The 15,030-nt window shown below is 38.9% G+C and overlaps 1 long non-coding RNA gene across 1 annotated transcript; it reads left to right on the top strand.

Annotated features, from left to right (window-relative positions):
- The first annotated feature begins 8,642 nt into the window (after positions 1-8,642).
- On the top strand, positions 8,643-11,633 carry LOC139942932 (uncharacterized). Its single transcript, XR_011786716.1, has 3 exons — positions 8,643-9,027; positions 9,493-9,652; positions 10,212-11,633. It is a non-coding gene; the product is annotated as an uncharacterized lncRNA (long non-coding RNA).
- Positions 11,634-15,030: the final 3,397 nt, after the last annotated feature.

The following is a 15,030-nucleotide window of genomic DNA, read 5'->3' as shown; positions in this document are numbered from 1 at the left end:
AGAGGGGGCAACTGATCTAATTATCGAGAGCAACGTAGAATCACACAAAGACGGGAGATGGATGAGGCACAGCGGACGCTGTGGCTGCTGACGATGCCTGAACATGCTCAGAGAAGCTGAGTAGCTACAACAACGCAACAAGCTAAATCAAATACGGCAAAGACAGTCATTCTCGAGTACCTAGAATCACTGTCTTTAAGACGTCATCAGGCATCGCATCAAATAGTGTGTCAAACGTCTGTTCTTCATAGTTTGCCATTGACACAGGGACAAACATACCGACAGATAATCAACACATACATCAGCATCGTGAAACCAAAATAATGTGCAAACCCTTTTGCAGTGATCGGGAGGGTTGAGGGCAGTGTGAATCTTTGCTTGCTACCATGGCTACCATAGAAAATGTACAACAATCCAGTCCCAGAGGATTATTGATAATAAATGGGTTCAATTTGCACCTATTCGCTTGGAAAATGACTAAAAGAAGGCATTTGCACCAGGATTCCATCGGATGAATTTTGATTATTAATTTCTTTGATTTTTATTGAATGTCATCAATAAAGGTCATTTGGAACAGGCTGAAATCATTCATCCCAAATAATAATTAATTCATTATTAATTTCACTTTAATTGGAAGCCATGTAATGATGCATTTGAGTGGAGAAAACCAATTTAACATATGTTTGACCCCTTGACCTTTGACCTAGTTGTTTGGGAAAGGGTCATTTGAGTACAGAAATATGTTTTTTAGATTCTCAAGATCAGGTTTCAGTTCACCTCTCACACAACTTTTATCCTAAAAACTGATAGTTTTAGAGATAATTGACCTTAAAGTTTGATAATAACGACCTAATTCAGAACCACCCCACTCATTTAGAGATTGTTATTACATGGTGTTACCGCAAACTCTTCTATATAGACCTAATTTAATTATGCAAATTAGGTCACTTCTGGGTTGAAACTCTTGTCCCATTTTGGATATGTCATCAATGACCACCCAATAAACAAGAATCTACAATAAAACAAACTTTTGCAACTTGTTTGACTCAAAAGTTTAAATCTGGTCCTCTATTTGAGGCATGTACCCTCCTCATCCGTATTGTATGCCATGTACTTTGTCTTCTTGATATTAAACTGCAGTGACAAAGATCGGCCCTAGCTGTAGCCAAAGTCGCCGTTTGGACACATGTATGCTCTTTTACCGATATTATTTTGATTATTTTCAGCATTCTTTGCGATCTGACTGTACTACACAAAATTAGGCCCCAAACCTTTAGGGTAATTTGACCTAGTGTATTTTTTGGTATACCCATTATTGTAAATTGGCCTATTGGCTGGGTTGAAAATGTGTAAGACAGAAATAATATTGTTTTTCGTTTCCTCTTTAAGCCAAATTTGATGATGAAAATTATTTTCAAACGCAAAATGGACGATTTACTCATAATCTTAGCAATTGCTTTGGATATGTTTCTGAATTAACATCTAAACACTGAGAAACTACAAAAATTCAACGAACTGTACCGAGATGGCGCAAAGAAAAGGGAACGGGTTTGTGTTGTTCTTATTTTCCTCACCTAATGCGTTTTTGTAAAAATCAGTGAGAGTGTATGAGTGCATAAGTTATTTCATTTAAAGACACTGGACGCCTTTGGCAATTGCCAAAGAGCAGTCGTCTCACTTGGTGTTTCTCAACACATGTACAAAATAACAAACCCATGAAAATTTGAACTCAATTGGTCGTCGAATTTGCGATATAATAATGGAAGAAGGAAAAGCATTGTAACACAAAGTTGTGTGTTTTCAGATGCTTGATGTCGGAACCTCAAAATCTAACTCTGCGGTCTCGAAATCAAATTCGTGGAAAATTACTTCTTTCTCAAAAATCTTCAGAGGGACCCGTTTCTCACTATGTTTTATACTAATCAACAGCTCTACATTGCTCATTACCAAGTAAGTTTTTATGCTAACAGTTATTTTGAGTAATTACTAATGGTGTCCACTGAATTTAAAAACTATTGGTTGCTACATCGGTAAGTCAGTAAGTCTTGTTCAATAATGTTATCATAGGTACTACTAAATTGTTGTTTATTCATGTGTTTGACGATTTCAAAAGAGGGGAATCTTAACAAACCGGGTTAAAACCAAGCTTATTTGAAGTTTTATCTGAGTCCCAACGCTTCAACAGTACTGGACGAAAGCACCTACCTCGGGACAGTTTTGTAATAGCGCCCTCTAGTGCATCAGAATGTAAATTGTTTTCATGATCATACTATTGCTCGTCCCCAGCGCCTTGCCTTAACCAAAGGCGCTGGGATGGGCAAACGTATTATGCACTGTCATAAGTTTAATAATGCGCAGTCCCATCATGCATCACACTCAAACTCCACCATATTATTTCTATGCACTGTGTGCGCATGACGTACTTCCTGAACAAGAATCTGTGAGAGCGGATTAGCCCATCCCAGCGGTCCTGGGTAGTCTGGGCGCTGGGCCGAGTGAGATCAGACCAATGGCCATTTTCGAACTCATAATTCTAAACTATCTCCGTAAATTCATCAAATAACTCCTAAATATCCTGATCAACTTAATATTTGAATCATCCCCATTAAAGACACTACACACTATTGGCAATTGTCAAACACTAGTCTTCACACTTGGTGTATCTCAACATAATGCATAAAATAACAAAGCTGTGAAAAAATATGGCCCCGACCGGGAATCGAGCCGGGGTCACCTTGGTGAGAGGCGAGCGCTTTAAGCACAAGCCAACCATGCCACCAGTGAGGAAGGAAGAGAAAGAGTTCGAACGACCCGTCAAACCGCAGAATAACAAGTTAAAGGCAAACCTGACAATGCCCCTGTCTGACCGGTGGGAAAGGATAGGAGGCCTCCTGCAGCCGATTTAACGAAACTTTACGCAACTGCGTAAGTCCATAATAGATGTTAAATTTGCATCGGGGATAAAGAATATTAATTTCGGTTTTTACCCATACACCGATGTGTGTTAGCACTGTATACTCAGTACTTCCCGAAACCTGTGAAAAAAATATCACAGCCATGTTACTCGGGAACCCACGACCCTTGCAAGTTGGTAAGACACTGCTCTAGAATTGCAAGAGTCGTGGGTTCGAATCCCACCCGAGTTTTTAACATGCCTGTGATATTTTTTCACAGGACTCGGGAAGTACTGAGTATACAGTGCTAACACACATCGGTGTCTGGGTAAAAACCAAACTTAATATGCGTAAGTCTAATTGCGCAACGTTTATGGCGCAACTTATGCCACAAACGTTGTTCAAGTGGACTTACGTAAACGCGTAAAGTTTCGTGAATCGGCTGCTGCAGGGCCGACCGATTAACGAGCGCGATTAGATATCTTTTTACGGAACATGTGGTACCGCAACTCTGCTTGTGCCTAAGGCGCTCGCCTATAACCAAGGTGACCCCGGTTCGATTCCCGGTCGGGGCCATATGTGAGTTGAGTTGTGCGTTGGTTCTCTGTTGTGCCACGAGGGTTTTCCAGACTATCCGGTTTCCTCCCTCGGGGAAAAAAAATCAAACACTTTCGATCTTTGCTGTGCTCCGTGGTCATAATGGGTTGATGTGGCAGCTGAATGCGCCCTGCTTCTCAAACACGTTGTAGCCGCGTCCTTCGCAATTCAGCTCTTAGCTGCGAGTAAGGATGATTAGCCCCCCAATTATTATTATAAATTACTAAAAGAAGTAGGAAAAATGGTGGCTACCTGTCTTGACCAGTATTCCGAAGAATGGCCACCAGTGGGAGAGGGTATGGAAGATACAGTGCACATTCATTGGTATACAGGTACTTATTCCAGCACGTGGCATGCCCTAACTATTCACGAGAACGGCAAAACACACGAATGGGCAGCGGAAATTCAAAAGTCTGATATAATTGGAGAGCCTTTTGCTCTTACCAAATGGAGCAGACTTCCTGGTGACGCTGTTAAATTTATGAAAACTAAATTCAATGAAATGTACACATAGCTTTGTTAAACTCCCCACTAGCATAAACGGTGCACTCAACAGGAATAACGCAGTTTGTGTTATGTTATCGTTAATTGTCATAAAGACAGTGGACATTATTGGTAGTTGTCAAAGATTAGTCTTTACAGTTGGTGCATCTCAACATATGCATAACATAACAAACCTGTGAAAATGCAGACCGAAGCGTCGGTCGAAAATTTTAGGTATGAAATTATTTTCAGTGTTGTGATCAAGAGTTGAACCAATTTGTAATTGTGAACCTGTTTAATGTTTGGTTATTTTTTTTTTTAATTTACAGCACAAAGTTGTCATGATGGTCTGAAAAATTCTCTCGAAACATGATTTTAAAGCAACAATCTTTCGTTTTACCGTTTCCTCCCCCAAATTGTGAAAAACAACATTACTTGGCCACGAGGCTTGTAAAATATTTTTATTTATACTATTTATTTTCACCTTGTCATTGACTCCATGTGAAAAGCATCGTGACAAATTTATATTCGTTTCACGACCCGTGGTTGTGCTTCGGTTGACCAGGTTATTTTGTTTATCGAGTTTCCGTGTGTATTTTGTGTTTATCACAGTCATACCCACAGCCCAGACAAAAAAAAAAAAAAAATTAGACACTTTGAGTGTACTTCGTCTTTTGTTAAGGCGATACTAGATCCCTTCTCGACTGCATACATGGACAACACATTTCCTGTTCAAAGAGTCCTGTAAATATTATGTTTAATGTGTGTAGTATAACTTTGTACTATTTTACTTTTTACATGGTTACTAATGGTCAAATCAATTGAGTTTGTCTCGCTATTTATTTTGTGTAATGTAAGAGCATAACGAGCAGGCTTGCTAATAGTGACTACATGAATAAATGACATTAATTTCAAAAACCTTTAACAAAAGTGTGTTGTCAAGTAATCAATTTGTGCATTTAAATTGTGTTCGTAAAACTTAAATAAAATGTCGCTGTAAGCTAATCAATAGGTGGTGATAAGTTTTACAAATAAACAATTACTGTACCATAAAACTTGTTGACGAATTTTGATTAATTATTATCTCACAGGGACTTCTGAATATCAGGGACACTATTATCCCAGGTTGGCTGTCCAGCATTGATAATATTATCCCAGGTTGGCTGTCCAGCATGGATTAATTATTATTCCGAGTTGGCTGTCCAGCACGGATAGTCTCACAGGGATTTCTGCAAACCATGGATAATATTATCCCAGGTTGGCTGTCCAGCATGGATAATATTATCCCATGGTTGGCCGCCAGCATGGATAATATTATCCCAGGTTGGCCGCCAGCATGGATGATATTATCCCAGGTTGGCCGCCAGCATGGATAATATTATCCCAGGTTGGCTGTCCAGCATGGATAATAATTATTATTCCGAGTTGGCTGTCCAGCACGGATAGTCTCACAGGGATTTCTGCAAACCATGGATAAAATTATCCCAGGTTGGCTGTCCAGCATGGATAATCCCAGCTTGGCTGTCCAGCATGGATAATATTATCCCAGCTTGGCTGTCCAGCATGGATAATATTATTCCAGGTTGGCTGTCAAGCATGGATAAAATTATTCCAGGTTGGCTGTCAAGCATGGGTAAAATTATCCCAGCCTGGCTGTCCAGCATGGATAATATTATTCCAGGTTGGCTGTCAAGCATGGATAAAATTGTCCTCAGTTGGCTGCTCACCTCGGATAATATTATCTCACATGGATTTATGCAAACCATGGATAATATTACCCCATCAGGTTGGCTGTCCAGCTTGGATGATATTATCCCAGTTTGGCTTCCCAGCATAGACAAATTATCTCACACGGACCTCTGCAAACCGACTTGGATACTGGATAATATTATCTGAAAAGGATTTAAACACACCATTAGAATAAAATAATCCCGATTTAGGTGTGATAATTTGATCTTGTTGGAAAGCTGTATCGATCAATCTGAACTGACACTCGAAGGTTCAGCGTGTAGTTTACACATTTAGAAACCAAATCGATATTCACCTTTGTCAGCCGGAGAAGAATTGGTTTATGAGAATCGTGAGATACTGACGGTCTATCTTCTATTTCAAGAATAGCATCCCTTGATTTCTTAGCTGTCACTTAGGTTGGAGAAGCATAGCTGCTGCTAAAGGCTGTTTCGTGAACGATACATGTTTATGGTCCACATGGTCCAATACAGGCGGCACGCACAACCAGTTGACTTGTTTCAACACTAATTTCAAATTTTTTAAGTTGTAACTTTTCGACATAGAATATATCATAGTGTTTCAACATTTCAATTTTGTTTAAAACCAAAGAGTAGTATCGTGCACGCAATTTCATCTAAAATCTTTGTTCCTTTTATTTAAACGTTCTGAGATTTGTTGGAAATTTTCATTAATATAGCCAAAAAAAGGAACTTGTAACAAATCTTCAATTTCAATGAAAAATCGTAGTTCACATTAGTTCATTTTGGAAGCACTGGCTGTTTATAACCTTTCTTGGAACTGATCAGTGTCATAATCAAAATCACTCGTGGGTGACTCTATCTTTCTATTCTTGTGGCAGGTGTGTCTGCGGGCGGCTGGACGTAAATGGTAGTTGTAAAACAAACTGAATCCTTTGTTAAGTGCCATTCAGCCATGGCAGACAGCTTGACATCAGAAGTATTTACTAGTTCATTTCAATACATTTATTGCGCCTTCAGCACCCAGCAGGGTGGATACGTGCGCATTACAAGTCTTATTATTATTATTGTTACTAAGAGTGGATTTTATTAGTAACATCAGGGTTCGATACAACAACAAAATGATTGTATTATGTGACGAAACATTTTCATTTTGGAAACACTTTTATTTGGGTTGTCGTGGCCGAGCGCTTTTAAAGGAGGACCGCCACTTAGCTCAAGCTCTGACCCATTCAAGGGACACATGTGGGTTCGGGAGTTGTGACACTTGTATCCTAAAGCAAGACACTCTATACCACTCAGAGCATCTGGCAGCACACAACTGCGTGTGACAAGGGTGTTTTTTTCTTACATTAATATCTCGCAACTTCGACGACCAATTGAGATCAAATTTTCACAGGTTTTTATTTATGCATAAAAATGTGAGATACACCAAGTACGAAGACTGGTCTTTGACAATTACCATTAGTGTATAGTGCCTTTAAAAGCTACATCGTAATCGAGCACATTAAGTCACGCATGAATCATTTTCAATGGTTCTTTCATCCACATGAAATGGGCCTTAACCTATTGTAGGCCTAATGAAAATGCAGCATGCATTTTCAAAGTGCATGTCTTTGTCTACATTGTACATCGATATTGGATATTGGACATTGCTATAGGTTTGTACAGTGAATGTCTACCTTGTAAATCTATATTAGACTTTGGATATTTCCATGGGTTTGTACAGCGAATATCGATGTTGCTTTTTAGATATTGAAAATGATGATAAGATACACCAAGTGAGAAGACTGGTCTTTGTCAATTACCAATAGTATCCACTGCCTTTAAATTCCCCCAGAGTATAGGTGACTTGCTACGTGTTTTTTTAGGTTTTTTTTTTAAGATCTTTATTTGCATGGTTAACCGAGAACACCTACCTTTAGGCTGTAAAGCTTTGAATACAACAATTTTTTGATCATACTTATCTCTAATTTGTATCCTTTCGCGCGAAATGGTAGTTTAAAACATCACTTTACTTACAATTCGTTTTTCAGACAACATCTGTGTTGTCAACATCTGACTCATTTTCGTGTAGCTAACCTTTGACATTGAAACTGTCTGGCCCAGACAGTTTCTCTGTCATAGCGACCTCGTTTTATGCTTAAACTTTTGAACTTTTAATTTGCGCTGTGTACGTGCTGATATAGTTGTATTTGGTGTAGTAGGACAAAAAAAAACAATGTCCACAGATTTACACTAAACGTACACAGTTTGACGATATTGGTAGTAGAAAGTTCCCAGAAAATATTACGTGCTTAGGTGCTGTAGTTTTGGGGACATTAGTAAAACAATGTCATGGAAATAATTTTCGTCTCATGAGATGAACATTATTTTAATAATTTACAAACTCATTTTCATGACATTGTTTTACTCACTATTCGAAAAGTTCAGCAACTCGGTAAGTAACATTTGAAGGGAACTTTCCACTATCATTATCTTCTAACCCTGTAAGGTTAATGCGAAGCTATGGACATTTTGAAAAGGTACCCAAAGCCTTTAAATTAATAAATGGAAATATTAGATTGACTTACCTTCAATATCAAACAATATTCAAATCAAGCACCCGCTACGTGAAAATGAGTCCCATGTTGACAATTTCAAGGATTGAGCTATATGCATGGCTGAAAAGAGCACACCAACACCAGTAATTTGGTATATGTCTTAGCTTCGGGGTGTTTCGCGTTGCTGAGTTACTTTCGTTTGAAATTAGCCAATACAAAATTACTTCTTTCTCGAAAACTATGGCACTTCAGAGGGAGCCGTTTCTCACAGTGTTTTATGCCATCAACTTCTCCCCATTACTTGTCACCAAGAAAGGTTTTATGCTAATAATTATTTTGAGTAAATAGTTTCCACTGCCTTTAAAGGAACACGTTGCCTTCAGATTTCACAAAATTTCACGTTTGAGAGTGTTCCTTATACTTATTAAGAGTTGTTCTTGCAATAAAATACATTTAATGTGTTGTAATTAGTGAATGATAATTAAAAAAAACAAACACTGACCTCTGACCCCGAAACATGGCCCGCGAAATATATACGTTTTTCAAGCCGTCAAAACGATCGTCCGTTTATGCGCGATGCACAGCAGTTAGGCTGGCGCCGTAGCCAATGGCCTGGTAAACCTACCAGAAGAACACGAGGTAACATACCGTTCTCTACCATACGACGTTGTGTGAAATGTAAACACACCATTTTGCTGTCAAAATGGATCGCCGAAAAACACAGATTCAGCTCATTGCTCTACGCAAAGAGATGATTGAAGACACGTCCAAAAAGAAGGAACGGACACCTCGCCAATCAGGGTAAGAATAATGTAGTGGGACATGGACTAGCCGACGAGAGAGAGAGAACGGACCGTGATTGTTTATACCCAATGCAATGTTATTGTTAGTTATAATTGTGGACATGACACGTAAATTCACAGCCATGACAGCCGCAGCACTGAGTTGTGAGAGTACATAAATGTACATGTACTATGACTAGTTTACATGTAATTTTGTAGATCTATTCACTCGGTGCATAGATGGGGGTCGGGATTTGAATCGAGTGTCCAGCGTCCTAATGACTTGGTACATTTTAAAAATAGTACAGATTTAATAAATGTTTTTTGTATATTTTTAACAGTTTACCCAAAATATTGTACCCAAGTCAACTCGTACCCAAGTCAACCCGAATTCTTTCAAAGAAGTGTGACCTTTCAAACAATAAAAAATAAAATTGTCGAGAACTAATAAGTTATATCAATGGTTATGAATTTCTTGTTGAAGGTACTATGTGAGCAGATGCCAGGACTTGGCGTAAACATCTTGGAGACCTCATCAAACCCAACCAAGCTGGTGTGTTTGTACCAACTGTAGGGAGATGCCAACACAACAGGAGAGGTCATGCTGCAAACAAAGGCCGGATGAATGCTTCTCAAACTTGGCAGTAAGAGACTGATTATTTCATACTGTCAATGGCATGTGCATGTATAACAATATACACATGTACTGTCAAAGCAGTCCAGTTTTGTTACATATTTTGATCTGTCCGCCCCCCCCCCCAAAAAAAAGGAAACAAAGTAAATGTGTAAACAAACATTTAATAAGGAAACACAAATTTAAGCTTTCATTCATTGTAGTTACTTGTAAACAGCCTCCTTCGCCAACGTTGCATTACCAAAAAACTTTACACTGAACAGCCACATCCCAAATTTTAATAACATCATGTCTTTGACCAGCAGCCGATTTCACAAAACTTTACGCAACTGCGTAAGTCCACTTGTGCAACGTTAATGGAGCAACTTGCGCCATTAAAATTGCGCAAGTGGACTCACGCAGTTGCGTAAAGTTTCGTGAAATCGGCTGCAGGTAGGTAATATTTGCAAAAATGCCTTTTTAATGAATCAACATCAAGTGCATGGGTTTTATATTCCATATACATGTACAAATAACCAATATTTATTTTGTTAATTGTTTCAAAAATGTTTGTGTTTATATTTGAAAAGATCTTGAGGCACCTTGTTCTGGACCACCATAAGAGTTGGCACGACATCACAGGAATGACATGTAAACCAGGGGAACATGATGTACACAACAAATGACTTTGCCACCCAGCCAGCCTTCACAGACAACATGTGTTGTGTCAGAATGGTACTGGAAATTGAGTAACACTACCGAGTTACTGTTTGTAAAATCAGGGATATATTTCAACTTTCATGTACACATGATTTATGCAAAACAGGTTTTACAAATGGCAATATTTCCTGTTTTCAACAAGTAGATTCTTATTCCTAAATTAACACATAATGTCAATATTTCAACTTATTATTTTCTTTTGCACATTACTTATGTCAACAAATCATTGAATGTGATGTGAGCAGAGTTTGTTTTCATCACATCACAACGACATAATATGATTAAGTTTAATTTGAAGAACATGGCCAATTGTTTATACAATCAGCATATTTATTGTATTATTTATTTGAGATTTCGATATTTTGTAACAAAAAACACACTAGAACAATAAAATGCAAAAACATAAACAATTTGTATTCAAATAAATTTATCTGAAATATCTTTATTCTGTATTCATAAAGAGACATGGATCATAGATGCAACAAGTTTGATAAACACAGTGCCATTTCAAACTTTTAACCTTAACCCTTGCAAGTATATTTTGATTTCAACCACATGCCTGTTATGAAATGCATGGTCAGAATGATGTTTTAGAACTAGTCATATTGTTGACTAGCAGACCATGTTAGTTCGAATAAGTAAAAGTTTTAAAGGAAAACCACCCAATTTCAAGTCATACTTGTGTTGATCATTCTATTCTACTTTTAAAACATCCTTTCTAACCATATGCATTTTACAACCAAATCACTCGATCTATAGCATTGGTCTCTCTTAAAGGGACTTTATACCTTAGATGTTGGTAATTACTAATTTGTGATCATAAAACTCACTTGATAAAGTGTACATGATGAGAGGCATGTCAAAGGACTTGTTTCTATACTGCAATGGTGTTTTTCTTTCACTGTTTCTTGCAGCTGATATTGCCAAATTTAGCCCAAATTGTCACAGGTTTATTATTTTATGCATAAATATTGAGGAGATACACCAACTATTACTAAGGATACTGCATGGGACTATAGTGTTCTTTGGCAAAGGACAAATTTAATTAATGTTTGCAAATACATCGTGTACTGCTGTGAATTGTAAAAACATTCAATAAATTGTCCATATTTTTTTATAAAGTTCCTATAAATTTGTGACAAAGATTCTCTTTGATTACATACAAACTCTAGAACTTGCCAATAATGCTAATAATGCACTGACCTTATATCTTATGCACACCTGTACAGACAATTTTGTAGCCAAATTGTGGAAAGTTACATGGAAATTAAATTTAAGAAGTGGAAAATCTGGATTTGTGTTTTGCAACAAGTTCTTCTGTTGGTAGTGGTGGTGGTGGTATTGGGGGGGGGGGGGATGGCGGCTGCGGGTAGAGGCCATCCTTGCACCATTAGCGGTAAGCTTGGGCGACTAGTGTCGCACTCCAACTATTGAATCCTGAGTCGAGTCGCGACTATTGTTTTCAACTATTCGGTTAAACGTGCTACAAAAATAGTTTAAAAAAAATTGCGTCTACCTGTTTGGTGAACCAATTTAGTCGCTCATGACTATTCATGACAACATAATTTACTTACAGAACACAGTCAGACATCAGTGACACAAATCTTCAATCTTTTCCGCTTGAATTAGACTATATTGTGCTTGCGGCACACATTGCCACAGTGCATCGTGATAATTAAAATTCTGTTGCGACTAGTGTCGTAGTCGCAACTATTGGATGGAGGTGCGACTAGTCGATTAGTAATTTTCACTGGTCGCCCAGGCCTAATTAGCAGAGTTTTCCTGTCCTGCGAAGAAGCTGGTTATCATCTAACCGTGCTTGGAAAACTTCTTTGATGTACGTTTACTCTTTCTTGTCCATACCGGCTTCAATAATCACATCACCACCCAACTTTCACTGTGACCTGGGAATCAAGTATCAATACAAAAATGTTACAAAATAATAAAATTGTTCCCCATTTCTGATTTTGTTTTGTAATTTTTGAAAAGAGTTCTTCTAGACTATGGCCCTTTTCGAAACCACGGCTTTGGCTTTGGATTCAGCTCGGGCGAGCTTGGCCCCGCAGATGTTTGGACAATACTGAGCGTGCTTAGCGTACGGATTCAGACAAGGGGACGGAGTCTGAAGCCGAATCCATAGCCGAAGCCGTGGTTTCGAAAAGGACCTATGGAAGCTTCATTTTTGTGGACAAGAGTATTAATTTACTTTAGCTCTCCTTGCCAACTACCATTTGCAGTATGTGCTCCCTGTTCAGATGCATCGCACCGTAAATTTTGCTGTCAAATGATTCTGAGCAATGTAAACAGGAGCTACCTCAAATAGTACCGTCCAAGACCAAGGTCAAGGAATTACATCCCCATAATAGACATAAACATTATTTTATAAAATAATGAATGTATACCCCGAAGAAAGGATCATGTTGGCAAATAAGACAAGTGACATCATCTATCCTATGACGATGGACTAGGATTAGTAATGGACACCACTTTCCTGTTGCCCTGTGACTCTACATGTACATGCAAACAACATAAAGAAAGGACAGAGAAGTAAAGTCCCTGTAATTTTGTATCTAAAAACGAACTGTGGGGTATAGGCCTATGTGACTCGCAATTGCATACTATACTTACGCGGTAAACACGGTAAACGCCTCTGACATGTCTGAGCAGATGTTTTATTGAGAGGATGAATTCTCTAGCTGTAGTTTTGGTGTGGGAGGTCATGACACGTTCATTTTCAACTCCACTCGCTAGTTAGTATACGGGTACTAGACATTCTTTCGTGTACAAAGTGTTCGCATTACTAGACTGGCCCCGCTAAAATCCTACATCGTACGAGCAAGAACGGGGAGTTCACTGCGTCTGGGGAGGTCTGGCCGCGGGGGATGATGGCCCGCTGGACGGCAGCCGCTTGGCCCCGGGACGTGGGCTGAACTTGCTGCTTAGATAGAATAATAAAAAGTTAATTCAACGTAGGCCCTTTTATTTTTGTTCATGAACTGTTTTGTTGTTGTTGGAGTAACCATGGAGGAAGAGATAGATACAAATGGGTTCGTAAAATTGTTAATAATTGCTCAGTCGTATAGTTCAACGGCTGCGACTGGAAATAAGACTAGTGAATTTGGCGGCCATTTATGGGAGTCAAAATCTTGACCCCCATAAATGGCGGAGCGTTTTGTTTCGAGAAAGTTAGCAAAAATGAAGCAATTCTAAGGCATGTTTGTGTAGATCATTATATTCTACTTTTTTAACATCTTTCCAACCGTAATCATTTTACATCAAACGCTTGTCATAGCCCAAAAACGCCCAACAAAGCGCAGCCCGAAGGCAACGTGTTCCTTTAATACTGCACAATCTGCACTGGACACAAGTGATATTTACTCAAAATATTTGATTGTTAGCATACTAAAAACTTATAACTTGCTAATAGCAATGGGGAGAGCTGTTGATAATTTATTTTAGAAAAAAATATTGTGATAAAAGGCTTCCTCTGAAGTTACGTAGGTTGTTGTTTAATTGGTAGTTTCTTGCTTAAAATTTTGAATTGAATTGGAGAACTCTGCTGAGGTCTCGACTTGTCTAATCTGTTATGACCAAGTCCATTTATTATATTCTTTAGATATGGTCCTTCTTCCTTTGGACGTAAAGGTTAACATAGGGTCACGGTAAACCAAGGCTAGTATTAAATGCTCAAAAACTATATACTGAAAAGAATTGAAAATTTGTAAGTTCTTGGGTAAAGGCCGGTTTATGTTCGATCGCGCGATGGAAATCTTGCGCGCGATCCTAAGACTGAGGCCTACAAACAGTGTCTTTTTATGATCTCACGTCAAGGTTTCCATATCGCGACCATCCGGCGACCGACTATAACTCGGCCTTTATGGTACAACTTACGGTTTACCTGGAAGTTCGACACGGGATCGTGGTAACCTTGTCCAATATATGACGTCATTCTTCGAGACTCGTGAGTAACGCACATTCTACACCAACATTACTAAGCAAGTACCGTATCCACCATGCATGAACTGTATACATTATAACCTACACGTCAATGCACGTGAATGCGGACGGCCGAAAGAAAACTTTCCATATCCGTGTTTTGATTGGCCAACCGAGGTGAGCTCAGGCCAATCAAAACAAACCCAGCAACGGTAGCTTTTAGTCACTGAATTTATGCAATGGTATCATTGTATCCAATGAAATTACTGGATTTGAATAGCAGGTATCTGTCTCTATCCTTGCGGATAGCGCAGGGGCCCAGTCTAGTCCATCATTGTGCATTTGTTTAGCTTCCCTGGGTCGACCCCGATGTTGCATATTTTATTTTGTCCAGGACGAACGTGGGCACACAATTACCCCACGTTCGTCTTCGAACCAGGAAAACAGCCCAGACACGTAACCACGTGAGCCTTCCCGTGGTGATATCAGTGCACCTCGGGCCAGCCCCAAGTGACCCTATCCACAAGAGGGGCTCTTGGGGCTCGAGATGAACTGACGTCACCACGATTGACGCTCGGACGTTTTGAAAATTAGACCTGTGAAGGGGTGTTTTTACTTGGAGGGAGAATAACTCGACGGGCCCAGGGACTCCCCATATAAAATTGAGCAGAGAATAAAAGTTCAAGAGTCAATCAATAATTTTCCGCTTCGAGTTAAAAGCTGTGAGACTTTTAAGCATTTTTCGTGTATTTT

This window comes from Asterias amurensis, chromosome 10, assembly GCF_032118995.1.
Source record: "Asterias amurensis chromosome 10, ASM3211899v1".
In the NCBI taxonomy this organism is placed as follows: Eukaryota; Metazoa; Echinodermata; class Asteroidea; order Forcipulatida; family Asteriidae; genus Asterias; species Asterias amurensis.
This window is presented reverse-complemented; position numbering and strand designations above follow the sequence as displayed.